The following is a 15,727-nucleotide window of genomic DNA, read 5'->3' on the forward strand; positions in this document are numbered from 1 at the left end:
CTGATTGTTCATCTTCCAAAAAAAGCTCTTTTGATCGGACCGGAACATTATCGATGGATGTATCTTATTGAAAGGTAAAAAAATTATACATACTTTATCATATTAATTATAAGATATAAATTATATTCTAAAATTTAAATTTATTTTTATTTACAGATTCTTGTGCACCTTAAAAAAGTATGTGCGCAATAAAGCAAGGCTTGAAGGGTCTATAACAGAAGCATATGTAGTTACCGAGTGTGTCACATTTCGCTTGATATATCTTGACGATATCAAAATAAAATTTAATCGTGCAGATCGTAATGTAGACCGTGAATGGGGTGATAATGAACCGACGTTATCTATATTTAAACAAACAGTTTGACCTACTGGTGCAAAGAGATATGAATTTATGGACGTGAATGAGCTATCCAAAGCATACTTTTACGTTCTAAATAATTATGAAGAAATCAAAGATTTTATTGAGTAAGTATCATCTTACCATACTGTTTAATGACTAAAATTTTTTTTTATGTCGATATAAAATTAAAAATTATAACTTCTTGCAGTGAGTACAAGAGTATACTATGTAAAGAAAATAATATGGATGCCAATGATCGATATAGGAGAAAATTTTTAAAATAGTTTGGTAATCTTGTAAGTTGCATTAGTGATACGTTATTTATTTACTTATAAATAATATTATTTGAACCAATATAATTTTTTATCTTATGATGTAGATAAAACATAAGTATTTCAATAAAGAAGTGGGTGCGATCGATAAATTGCATGATTTAGCATGCGATCCCGATCGAAGGGTTAATCACTACACATCTTGTATCACTGGAGGAATGAGATTTCACATAAGGAAGCTTGAGATGCAACGACGGATCCAGAATAGTGAAATTGCTACAGCAGGATATGAAGGAGAAGAAGAGATTAATTATTATGGTATACTGGTAAATATCATAGAACTGAAGTATGGGTCCAGTAATTTTGTATTTTTATTTCAGTGTGAATAGTGGGATATTAGTAATAAAAAGATTGGTATTCATATCAATTCATAATTTATCAGTGTAAATCTTGCACGAACATGGTATGAAAATGAGCCGTATATATTGGCAACTCAAATGAAACAAGTAATATATTTGAAGGATCTAAAGTATCGAGATAATTGGCATGCTATACAAAAAATAACACCTAGAGGTATATATGACATACCAACTGGATTAGAGATGGATAAAAATTCGGATTTACATGAAGAAAAAATTTTTCAGCAAGAAGAACAAATATTAGCCGAGCTTTTGGTTGATGAAGAACTTGTAACAGCACCTTTGAATAGGACTGATCTCCCGTCCAACGAAGTTGAAGCTGATTTTGTATTTAATCTTGATGAGTCGGAGGACGATGATCAGTTTATAAATGACGATGATATAGAAGACGATACATATATCGATTACTGTGATTCGGATGAGGATCTACACATCGAGGAAGATACGAATATTGATGAGTAGATCTATATTCTTCGTTCAATTTTATCTTCCAATAATGGTATGCAATATAATTGTATTCATTAGAATATTATTTGATTTCTATTATTATTATTCAACATTATATTTATTTATATCTTAATTCCTGCAGATATGGTACCAAGAGAGAGACGACGACGTTCGCGTTCATAGCTCGCTGCAGATACCTCAGAGGTTGAGGCACCTCCATCGATCTCTATTGCTGCACCGGCTCCACTGTCAGAGGGTCCTGCACCGGCAGGTCCCAGTGAGGTGGGTCCAAGTGAGGCAGGTTCCAATGGTATTAATTATTACACTTTATAGATAATGAAATTTAATTCTTTTATTTGGATCATACTAATGATTTATTTATTGTTGTTTTAGGTGAGTCCTCATAGGTGGTGTGGCAAGGGCGAGGTCCATCGAAGAACCTCGCTCTGGAGCGTTGGAGACGCAAGCACCCGGGATAGCATCTCCGGATCGAGATATCGACCGGCTACACCAGACCCATTAGGAGATGGTGTGAGCCATGGCAGACTGAGCTGGGCATTATATGCCGCAGTTATGCCCCTGTGACGTTGTTCGATTGGTATCACATTCTACCAGCTCAGAGAGAGATTTTCTATACCCACTTACGGATAAAAAAAATTATATTATAAATATTTAATTTGCATAGTATTCTTCTAATATTTGTTATTGACAGGGTGTATTTGACATCGCTGATTTTGAGAAAGATCGTGTGAGGTGAGCCATCGACACTCAGTTATCGTTGTGTTTCAAAGACTATCGCCATCGCATGCATCAACATTGGTATCAGGTGGTGAAGGATCATGGGGAGGAGGCAGCGCGGCAGCAGTCCTATGAGAGCATCACCATGGATGATTGGACTATCATATGCCGGCATTACGAGGATCCGACATATCAGGTTATACATCTAAACTTTTTTTCTAAAGTTTAATGACTTAATCATTTATTCTTAAATTAATTTTTTTATCTACTAATTTTACTGATAATTTTACAAAGATGATGTGCCCAGAATGCAGCGAAATGGGTGAGACAGACCGTGCCGCATTATGGGGGTTCGAGATCGTTTGCTTATCACATGGAGCATATGGTAAATAATTTTTAATTTTTAATTAACATATAATTCTCTAGTTATTTAAATTTTTTTTAATTAATTCTCAAATTACAGAGAGATGCTGAGAGTGGCGAGCTCCTGGTAGGATCGATATCTACCAGCAGATCCACCAGCGACAATCGGAGAAGTGGACGATGGAGAGCCAGGAGCTCTTTATAAGTTTTTTTAATTATTTTTTTTCATAATCTGATTTTTATTATAAAATTAAAATAACTATAATTTTAATTTTTAGGATCGTATGACAGACATAAGATCCCAGCCTACCCCTGAGAGCTCGATCGTACCCATAGATGATGAGATCTATGATCGGATGCTCGGTACGAGACTCTGTTATGTTAGGGGTCTAGGATATGAGATCACTGCTCCCTCATCCTCATGCTCATCTAGGGCGGACATCCATTCTGCGTGCGAGGCTCGACTGATGGAGGTGTCGATGATCGACAGTAGGCTATCGAGGATTGACAGCGAGCTTAAGAGTTGGTTGCATGCATCGACGACTATCAGCACTTTTAGATCCAAATGATGGAGCGGATGGCGCAGTTGGAGCAGACAATATAGCTGATGAGGCAGTAGTAGGCCGATCTGAGCTCTATCATCAGTCCGAGCTCTATCGAGCGCTCTTCGTCCCTAGCTCGTTCTCAAGATGTCAATATTTGATGGCTTATTGATGTACTTTTTTTTATTTTAAATATTTTATAATTTTAATTTAATATAATAAAATAATAAAATTTATTTATCATTTTATTATGTAAATTTTTTATTTTTATTTTTTTAATTTATAAAAAATATTATATATATAAATTTATAATATATATTCATAATTTTTTTTAAAAAAAATATGACTAAATTATTAGTGACAGAATTATTTTTGATGAAATATTTATCGTCAAAATTATTTTACTAACATAATTTAATTTATCAATAAATATATAATTAACAGTGATGAAAAATTATTTATCGTAAATAATTATTAGCGATATAAATTTTTATTGAAAATTATCTTATTTGCGATGAAAATTTTCATCGCTAATATTATTCAATTTTATTTCTTAAATTTTTTTTATTAAATTTATAACGATGAATTATTTTAATTGTAAAAAATATTTTTTATGATGTAAATTTTTCATCGCTAAAATTTTTAGAAATAATAGCGATAAAAATATTTTCATCACTATTAATTTTTTATTTATCACCGACGGTTTATTTCATTGCAAATATTTTTTTAGATTAAATTTTTTGTTTTTTTTATTTTTAACGATGAAAAGTATTCATCGCAAATATCTTTTATTAGCGATGAAATTTTTTTTCATCATAAAATATTATCAACGACGAGATCATTTGCGATGAAATATTAGCGACCAAAATTTCATCGCTAATATGTATTAACGATAAAAATCGATTATTAGCGATGAAAAATTTTTGTCGCTAATAATCTGTTTTGTTGTAGTGCAGGATAAACAGGTTGTCTCAAAAAGAAATTCTTGATAAACACGATTATGAATCGTTACCTATCTGTGAGTCTTGTTTGCTTGGAAAGATGATCAAGTCATCTTTTACTGAAAAAGATGAACGAGCCAGTAATGTGCTGGATCTGATACATATCGATGTATGTGGACCCATGAGCACATGTGCCAGAAGAGGGTATAGCTACTTCATCTCGTTCACAGATGACCTATCTAGGTATGGGTACGTCTACTTGATGAAACACAAGTCTGAATCGTTTGAAATGTTCAAACGGTTCCATAATGAAGTAGAGAAACAAACTGAAAAAAGTATTAAAATTTTTCGATCTGACCAAAGAGGTGAATACCTTTCTAGTGAATTTCTGACATATTTAGGAGAGAATGAGATTCTCTCTCAATGGACCTCTCCAGAGATACCACAACATAATGACATCTCAGAAAGGAGGAATCGAACCTTGTTAGACATGGTTCGGTCCATGATGGGGTTTGCAACTCTGTCGATTTTTTTTTAGGATATGCACTTGAAACAGCTTGTCTTATGCTAAATAATGTTTCGAATAAATCAGTTAGTAAGACATCATATGAGATATGGTCAGGACGTAGGCCGAACCTCTCTTACTTTAGGGTCTGGGGGTGTCCAGCTTATGTTAAATGATTACAAACTGACAAGCTCAGTCCTAAATCCAATAAGTGTAATTTCGTAAGGTACCCTAAGAAAATAAGGGGACATTATTTTTACCTGCCTGCTGAACAAAAGATGTTTGTCAGCAGTGAGGCATATTTTTTTAAAAAAAAATTTCTTAATGAAGGAATAAGTGCCTCTAAAATCGAGCTTGACGAAGTTTGACAGGTAGAAGAACCGATACCAATGATTGAATCTGAACCAGATTTGATGAGATCAAACCTGGAGCCCAATGAACAAACATCCTTAAGATGATCCAGTAGAGTATCGCATCAGCCAGACAGATACTTAAGTTTTTTGATCCGAGATGAAAATCCTATCGAACTCGATGAGAACGATGAGGATCCGATCACCTACATGGATGCAATGTAGAGATCCGACTTTGATAAATGGCTTGAAGCTATGAGATCTGAAATGGAGTCCATGAAGGTCAACGATGTATGGATATTAGTTTATCCACCTGAAGGGATAAAGCCCATAGGGTGTAAGTGGGTCTTCAAGAGGAAGAGAAACACAGATGGAAAGGTGAAGACCTATAAAGTCTATTTGGTTGCCAAGGGTTATCATCAGCATTATGGTATTGACTATGACAAGATATTTTCTCCTGTGACAATGCTCAAATCCATTCGGATCATGCTTGCGATAGCAGTATATCTGGACTATGAAGTCTGACAAATAGATATGAAAATAACTTTTCTAAATAGAGAGCTGAACGAAGAGGTGTATATGATATAATCTGAAGAGTTCATATCCACAGATGAGTCCAATGTGTGCAAGCTTCAGAGATCTATTTATGGATTGAAGCAAGCATCTCGGAATTGGAACATACATTTTGATAAGGTGATCAGAACGTATGACTTTGTTAGGAATAGAGAGGAGCCCTGCATATATAAGTGGACAAATGGTTCGATAATTGTATTGCTTGTATTGTATGTGGATGACATTCTCTTAATCAAGAATGATATCTCTGTATTACAGGGAATAAAAGTGTGGCTGTCGTCATAATTCTCCATGAAAGATCTGGGAGAAGCAGCCTACATCCTAAGGATGAAGATCTATAGGGATAGATCTAAGAGGTTTCTCGATTTCTCTCAATCCACATACATAGATACTATTCTAAAATGGTTCAGCATGGAGAATTTCAAGAAAGACTATCTTCCGATAGACCAAAGAATTTTTTTTTCGAAAGGAGATTATCCGACAACTTTTCAAGAGAGAGAGCGTATGAGTAGAGTTCCATATGCTTCGATAGTAGGTTCTATTATGTACGCTATGACATATACGAGACTAGACGTGGCATACTCATTAGGGATAGTGAGTAGATACCAGTGTGATCTAGGAGAAAATCACTGGAAAGTCGTAAAGATCATTCTTAAGTATTTAAGAAATACTAAGAACTAGCGGTTTATGTATGGTGAAACTGACTTGAAACTTATGGGGTTCACCGACTCCAACTTTCAATTAGGCCACGACGATAGTAAGAGTGTGTCGAATTATATTTTTATCCTAAATAGTGGAATAATCTGCTGAAAAAATTTTAAGCAAAATACTGTGGCAGACTCTGTTTGCGAAACAGAGTATATCGTGGCATCCGATGCTGTGAAAGAAGCTGTATGATTGTGAAAGTTCATCGGCAAGCTCGGAGTGGTACCCTGCATTGATGGTCCTGTCTTATTATACTGCGACAATACTGGAGCCATTGCTCAAGCTAAGGAGCTGAGATCCCATCAGCGCTCCAAACATATTCTGCACTGTTATCACCTTATCCGAGAGATTGTGGATCGAGATGACGTTGATCTTCAGAAGATTGATGGAAAAGAGAACCTGATCGATCCATTTACTAAAGCTCTCAAAATCAAGGAGTTTTATGATCGCAAATCGAAGATGGATATATGATGCTGTACCGATTGGCTTTAGTCCAAATGGAAGTTGTTGAAAAATGTATCTCAAAATTAATTGTTAGACGATGGTGCTCATCTTGTAAACTGTATATAAATTTTTATTAATAAAAGTTATTTAATATTTTCATTACAAATTGACCATCTTTGAACTCTTGTATTGTAATGAAATCCTTAGGACTATATATATTAATCGACAAAGGAGGATTTATCATTAAGTCCTTAAAATTGTTCACGACCAAATGATATGCTATTACTAGGACGATAGCGATATCAAGTGTAGGTCGTTGTGTGCCATATGAGTTGATTCTCCTCTTAACCAAGGAGTGTGGAGACACTGTTATAGCATGCAGATAGAATGTAGGAGTACATTCGCATCGAACGTGACTATGTGCCGAGCACTCTGCTGTCAAGAGTAGCTTGTGAAGGAAATGGGTATAAGTGTCCCTCCGATCTGAGACCACCATGGTGACTTGTAAGTAACTCACTGTACTTTAGTACCAAACTATTTGAGTTTCTAACTTAGTGATGGAAGGATACTAGGTGCAGTTAAGTACTTATCAAGTCGGTGTGTGAGTCAAGATAGAATTGACCCCTCTGAATTGGTAGGAGATATGCATCCGTGTATTTTAATTTAACAAAATCATGATCAGGATAATCCATGAGATGGATTTGAAAGGTTGAAATACAATGTGATCGATTTAATTTGGATTGACAGTTAAATCCTAAGTCATCTTGAGCATTTTGATCAAAGGGATGAATTATACAGTAACCAAACGTCAGTAGGTTCTAGAAGGTTGCTTTGCAACACTTCGACCCATCCGATCATCAGGTCATCATTGCTAGATGGTTATATCGATTGGTATAGAAAGTTGTTCCTATGCTACCGACTTAGGTTCGAAACTATAAGGTCACACGCATTAGAAGATTTAGTCAGATCTGATGGCTGAAGAGTCTAATTGGATTGTGACTTTGGTGAAGAGTCCTACTTGGACTAGGACTTTGTGGGAGAGTCTCATTGGGACTGAAACTCTACCATTTATAAAAAATTAATTAGTAATTAGATTACTAATTGACTCAATTTTATTGAGTAAAGAGTTTTGGAATAAGTCTAATTGAATTAGATTCAGTTCGACTCAGATTGGGATTGATATGATTCAACCCAATTACAAAAAAAATTTGATCCTGATTCGATCAGGGTTTGAACTCGGCTAATTCCTAATTGGGTTAGAAATTTGATAAGATATTTAGATTTTTAATTGGATTAGATTTATTTCTATCAGTGGTTTCAATCTAAATTTGATTTAGATTAGAATTGAATTAGAAATGAAGAGTCCAAGTCAGACTAGGACTCTATCCTTATCTTTTATGCCACATCTGGATCCATATCAATTTCTTCACACCTAATTGGATTTGGATTATAATTTTTGATATCATGAGAGAGGATCCAATAAGGATGGTCGGTTATAGCTGATAAGTCATAATATTATCTCTTGTCTAATTCGAATGCGATCTGAATTAGAGATAAGATGTAGACTAGGAAAGAAATTTTTCGTATATGGTATATTGTTGGAGCTATATTTTTTTTTATTTTTTTTGAAAATTTTTTTGACATGTTCCAAATTTTTTCTCCATGTCAAATGATTTTTTTGAAATTTTTGGGGATGCCGAAAAGGGGTTTTGGCATTGATTCATGGCATCCTTTCTTGGAAAGTCCTAATTCCTAGTCTATAGGGGACCCCTCTCTTGGATGTCCCATGATCAATTTTCTTATAGATTTTTTATTTTCAGAGCCTCTTCTCCTCCTCCTCTCTTTCTCCTCCATATCTCCTATCACTTTGGAGTATCCAACATGCTTGTAGAAGAAGGAAGAGGTCAGCTGTCGAAGTTGTTCGCAGACTAGTATCTTCAAGCCCCTGATCTGCACCAGTCTTCGCATGAATTTTTCTATAGAGGCTAGACGATTTCGTGTAACTGCGAGCAATCTGAGAAATACCCTCTTCAATCATTGGATCAGAGGTGATCAAGATCAAAATTTATTTGGTAACGATCTCTAACTTATTTTGATTCCTATGGTAGATCTAATAGTTAGATCTAGAATTTTAGCATCGATGAGATCGATGTGATTTTTATTGTCAGATCTAAAGCATATATTTTTCATATCAAAGATCCTGATATGGTAGTTTAAGATTAGATCTTATACATGTGATTAGGATTAAATTATTTAATTTATTATTTTCGCTGTATAAAATTTTTTAATTGCATATACTGTACTACTGTAAATTTTCTTCAATATCCCTATTGAAGTATTTTGTAAGATAGTGATCTGCTCTCCAGGTGGTTGTCGTAAATTCCTTCATGGACCTCTCTTAGAGCGTAGTCGGCCTTAGAGGGATGAAAACACTTTAGTAAGGGCAAAGATGCCAATCTTCTATAAAGCTGTGCATTGACGAGCACATATTGAGTCACCAACCACTTTATTCGTTGTGCTTCCACTTGGTCCATTGGTAGTGTCCCATTGGTTAAGTATTCGATAAATGTGTCGATCCAACTTGGTTCATGATCAATTTGGACTTGATGAATTTCTTCAGCATTGATACTCAGGCTATCGAGATATTCAATAAAGATTTTTTCTAACTCATTACAGCCAGATATTGCGAGTCGAGATAAAGAATCAGCTTGTACATTTTCTGAGCGAGGAATATAGAAAATCTCGAAATAGTCAAAACTCAATGGTAAAGATTGGAGCTTTTGAAGATATTTTACCAGGATTGGATCTCACATTTCATATTTTCCTCGGACTTATACGGCTACTACTTACGAGTCGGTGAAAATTTTTAGTCACTTTATACCGAGGTCTATGGCTACTTTCAATCTGACTATCAAGACTTTATATTTGGCTTGATTATTTGAAGCCTTGAAAGCAAACCAAAGAGTGTATTCAGTGACCACTCTGTTGATATTAGTCAGAATGAGATCCGCTCTATAGTCTTGTGCATTAGATGCCCTATCCACAAGCAAGATCCATGCTAGTTCTGAGGTTCCTTCTTTTGATTGCTCCTGAATTTTTTTGTCATCCGACATCGTACACTCGACAACAAAGTCGGCTAAAATCTAAGCTTTTATTGAGGATCGAGGAAGGTAGGAGAGATCAAACTCACTGAGTTCAATTGCCCACTTTGTCATTCTTCCTGAAGTATCCGACCATTGTAATAAAATTTTCAGGGAAAGATCGGTTAAGAGTTTTATCGAATGAGCTTGAAAGTATGGGCATAGACATCATAATGTGATGATAATTATGAAGATGACTTTTTCGAACCGGAAGTACCTTGTCTCTGCATCGTGTAGAACCCGACTTATATAATAGATGGGCTTTTGTACCCCTGCATCTTCTTGGATCAGAACCGAACTTATAGATTTAGATAAAGTTACTAAATACATGAGTAATTTGTCGCCTGTGTTCGGTTTCATTAGTAGAAGAGGAGAACTTAAATACATTTTCAAGTCTTCGAAAGCTTTTTGATATTCATCCGTCCAATCGAAATTAATTATTCTTCATTTATCTGAGCATCTTGAAGAATGAAAGATATCTCTCCGTCGACTTAGAGATAAATCGACTAAGTTATGCAATACATCCAATCAGCTTTTGAATATCTCGCTTTGAAGTCGGAGGTTTCATATCGAGAATCGCTTTGATTTTTTCGAGATTAGCTTCTATGCCTCGTCTTATTATCATGAATCTGAAGAACTTTTCTGAAGTTACTTTGAATGCACACTTAGCCGGATTCAACTTTATTTAATGTTTCCTCAAGGCATTGAAGGCTTATACTAAGTCGTCGATATGGAGGGAGCCTTCGTCGCTTTTCACGAACATGTCGTCGACATACATCTCCATATTACGATCGATTTGATTTTTAAAAATCTTATTAACTAGCCATTGATATGCTGCTCTGATATTTTTAAAATCGAAGGGTATAACTTTATAGCAATATAAGCCCTTTTCGATGATGAACGCCATCTTTTCCTCATCTCCCAACGCCATCCGAATTTGGTTGTAGCCAGAGTAGGTATCCATGAAGCTCAACAGTTGGTGGCTGAACTGACGTCGACCAACTAGTCAATTCTCGACAGTGGAATGCTATCTTTCGGATAAATCTTGTTTAAATCGATGTAGTCAATGTATATCCTTCATTTGCTATTAGTTTTTTTAACCATTACTACATTTGCCAGTCAATTCAGATAGTTTGCTTCTCAGCAGCTTGCAACTTATTGACTTCTTCATCGATGGCCTTTTGTCTTTCAAGAGCATAATTTCTCTTCTTTTGACGTACCGACCTGCAGTTGGAATCAACATTTAATTTATGGACAATTATGTCAGAAGGAATAACCGGCATGTCGGAAGCCTTCCAAATAAAGACGTTGGCATTTTTTCATAGAAAATCTACAAGCTTCTCCCAAAGATCTTGACTTAGCATGGATCCGACGTGGATAGTCTTTGTCGGATCCTCTTCCTTCAAAGATATTGAGATTAATTGTTCGACTGGTTCTTCTCAACTTTTCTCTTCTCTTTGGTCTAGCCCGTCAATGGAAAGGACTTCTTCCCTTTGATCATTGTTAAGTAATATTGTCGAGCTAATTATTGATCTCCTCACATTTCATCAATCTCATTTCTTATTGAAAACTGTACGAGTAGATAGTATGTCGAAATAATAGTCTTGAGTGCATTTAGGCCAGGTCGTCCCGATATGACATTATAAGCCGAAGGAACTTGGACCATGAGGAAGTTAAGTTGTATAGAAGATTGCCGTGGTTGTTGTTTGACAATAATAGGGAGTTCTATTTCTCTTTCTACCTTCACAGAGTTGCCTGTAAATCCGATTAAGGGCATAGGAATTGATTTTAGTTGGTTAGTAGAAGTTGCATTCAGAAGAAAGCATCATAAAATAACACATCAACGGAGCTTTCATTATCTATTAAATAACATTTTACATCATAATTGGCTATTATCATTGAAATGACAATAGCATCATCATGTGGACTTTGAACTCTTTGAATATCTCCATCGGAAAAAGTAATCATATTATCTCCCCATTGACGCTTCAAGTTCTCCGAGCATTCTCGCCCCCCCCCCCCAGGCAGCATCCCTTCCAAGACCATGTTGATCACTTTTAAAGGTGTAAATGGGTTAGGTCGGATCAGGTCATGAGTGACCTTGATCCAATCCGATTATTTGATCGGATCTAAATTTTGGACCCAAGCCCAGCCTAATAGAAGATTGGGTTGGATCGGATCAAGTTCATGATTAAATTTCTTGAACAATAAGTCATTCGGATTGGGTCGGGTCCATGTATAACCCAACCTCGATCCATGAAATATGGGTTCGATTCGAATTTGGATCCGGATCGGTTCAGATCTGAGTTATAAATAACAAGATCAATAAATAGAAGATCTATAAATAATCTTTTTTGTACTATAAATTTTGATCCAATGTATGAGACTATTAGAGCCCTCACATCCCACACTCTTCACCCAAGAACCCAAAAAGCCTAATCATATTTTTCTCACCACTGCCCCTGATTTGGTTATCCAAATTCAAAATATCCTAGCAAAATTTTAAAAGATAAGGGTCTAATAATTAATAGAATGCATTTTCAAGAGAAACAGACATTAAAGTAGCGTTGATCAAAATTAACATTCATGTAACATACGAACAAAAAGAGATGAGGGATGGATTTGGATTGGATCAAGTTAGATTGGATTATTTATCTCTAGATCCAAATCAATCCAAAAATCTCCACAAATCGGATCAGATCAGATCAGATCGGATCAAAATTCAATAAATCCAGATCCGACCTAAAAAATGGAACATATCCAATTTTAGAACTTGACCCGAATCTGTGGATCCTTTAAAATGCTTCAAATCAGGTTGAGATAGATCGGATTGAATCGGATCATGGATCAACTTGACCCATTTGCAGCCTTAATCACACCCACCGTAGGTTGAGCGTGAGTTTCCTCCTTGGGACATGGCTAAGATGGTTGATTGGGGGGGAGTTGTGGAAGATGATCCCTCAAGTATATTCCAAGATAACCCTGACGAATCAGAGCTTCTATCTCATCCTTCAACTGGATGCACTGCTCGATGTCATGACCATTGGTGTGGTGAAATCGACAGCATCTTTTTCAGTTGTGGGACATCGATGGCTTCTTCATTTGGAGGGTGGCCGAAATAGCTTTTCCTTTCTATCTCCATGAGTATCTACGCACGAGGAATAGTAAGGGGAGTACAAGAGTCATATCTGTACCCGAAGTTCTTCGGGTTTGGACTCTGCTGGCGAGATGGGGCTTCTTTATCAATTCAAACTTTGCTGGGTCCTGCTAGGGTTCCATCTTTCTTAATCTTTTTTTGACCTTTGCCTTCAGATTGACGTCAGTCGGTAGCACCTTTCTCAATGCAAATGTACTTTTGTGCGCACCCGAGAAGTTCCACATACATTCGAGGGAGTGTTTATTCAGGAAATATGTGAACCTAGAATTGTGTAACCTCCTCTTCATGGCCAAAATACCTCCAAGATGGCAGCATTAAAGCATGCCATATATTCCCTTAGCGACTCACCCTCATGCTGCTTGATGGAGAAGAAGCTATCTGAATTTTGTGGCATTCTTCTGCTTGTGCTGAAGTGGACCACGAACAATTATTCAAACTGCATAAAAGAATGAATACTTTCTGATTGAAGCCCAGAATACCAAACTTGAGTAATTTTTCGAAGGATAAATGGAAAGGCTATGCAAAAGAGGACGTCAGAAGCCTCTTAAAGTAACATGAGAGCTTTGTAGCTTTTCAAATGATCGAGCGGATCGATGGAGCCATTGTAAGGCTCCATTTGTGGCATCTTAAACTAAGCTGGAATAGGCTTGTTCAAGATTCGTCGAGAAAATAGAGGTCAAGTGTTGATGCTAAGAACATTGAATGGATCCCGATTATCCAGTTGAAGTTGATTGAGTCGACGATCAGTCATAGTCATCCAGCCATTGTTGATACTCATCAGGATGTCAGAAATAGCTTGGGGTAGAATCTTCTCTAAAAGAACTAGAGGGAGAATGAGGTCTTTTTCCCTTTTTAGATGCTCATCGAGGGGAAGGAAATCGTCATTCCTCCAAATTTGCACGTCGTGAGTGCCGATCCGATTGAGAATTGGTACATCATGAGTGCCGAAGGGACTGTGGCTCGGCATGACGTGAATGCCGAGTCTACTGATGGCATGGAGAAGTGGTCCGTTGACTATGCCTGGTCGGCATAGCCTGTAGCACCGACTCCTTCGATCATTGCTGTGGTGCTGTCACTGTTCTGTGGTTTGTTGCAAGTTGTGAACAGTTTCGATCAAAGTTTTCACCTATTGTACCAAGACGGTGAATTGTTGTTGGTCCGTTATGACCATCGGACACGAAGCGCTAAGTTCAATGTTGGTTGCCAGAAGTGCCTCACACTAGGATGAATGTATGGTGAAACTAGTCGAAGCATTTTATGTTCTCGTCTTGGCAATGGTTCCTGATGAGGAGTTTTTTCTAGCCCCTACCTGGCATGCCAAACTATTACTGCAAATCTCCGGTGAGGTAGTCGGCTTGGAGGCAAGGAAGAGCATCTGGATTTCGAAGGATGGGGACCTGCAAAATAAAGTCCACTGACCGAAAGTTGTCCGATGGAGAACCATTCGATACTTAAGACAGTCGAAGATAGGGAATAATCAAAAGAACCAAAGCATGAGATCAAGAGTTGAGTCAGAAAATCTTAACCAGGTCCCTCCACTTACCTCCCTTTATGTAGGGTGGAGAATGCTGTTACTGCATAACTCCCATCTCCTAGAATGCAGAACGTGAGAGTTATTGTACTTGGTGGACAGTTACCTCATTAACCATCATTAAAATCGAATAATAGATCATTAGCGGCTGATTATTACATCCCACAACCTCATGACTATGGGTAATTAATACCTGTGTCGAATAACTGTCGCTTGACCCCTACTCTCTCGGGATCAAGATTGTTGGTAAAATATCGAAGAAATCTTCAGCCGAATATTGCTGGTTGTATGTCGAACTTAGTTGGCTAAATCTCGAATTGGTCTTTGTCAACTGAATCCGGATTGGTCATAGTCAGCTAAATATCGGATTGGTTTTCTTAGTCGACTGTTTACTTAGTCGGTTATGAGCTGAGGATTTACCTCAATAGGTTCCAATGCCTTAGTCTTTCATTAACCATGAACCCAATAAGGAAAGAATCCAATAAGAACTTGATCAAGTTAATCCAGAGTGTAGGAAAGCCTCAACCAGTGAGGCAGGGAGGAAATCCCCATTCAATTCAATAAGGATCTGAGTAAATTAGCGCCACCTACTTGTGGTTGATATACTTGTTCTCCTGGACCCCTTCGCCGCACGAGCCCCGTATTTGGCAGCTAGGCGCCATATAGGATACGGCTTTGGTCAGCGAGTGGCTCCGATCGGCATCAAACCGGATCTCACCACCGATTTGGTATGGCCCCTGCACGAATGAACACCCTCTTTGTTAGCCATACGATTGATTGTTTAGCACCAAAAATATATGAGAGGTAATTTATAGATTTCATTAGACCGAAAGCTTCAAAAGCAAGGAGATGATAGGCACTACTTGTTAAATGAACCAAGAGCTCGGATTAGTTTGGTCCTCTCATTTTGCCTTATAGTTTGAATTTAATGTAATACAATTAATGATACAGGGAGAAAATTCTTTCCTCGACGGAATCCAAGGCTCAAGGAACCTTGATCCAGATCGCCCCTGGTGTCGGCCAACCAAGGTATTTTCGAGATAGATGGAACCTGATCATAATAGGAAAAGTTTGTATGTGATATTATTGTTCGATTCATGCCAAGTAAAGAAAGCTTCGGAGTCCATAGACAACTTGCTCTGAACAGATAAAAAAAAGAAATAGCGATGTATCCCTCCAGATGAGGTATGATATTATAAACATATTTTATCAGATAAGATAAGAAATCATGATTGTATCACATCCAATGAGGTAAGGAAT

This window comes from Elaeis guineensis, chromosome 5, assembly GCF_000442705.2.
Source record: "Elaeis guineensis isolate ETL-2024a chromosome 5, EG11, whole genome shotgun sequence".
Lineage (NCBI taxonomy): Eukaryota > Viridiplantae > Streptophyta > Magnoliopsida > Arecales > Arecaceae > Elaeis > Elaeis guineensis.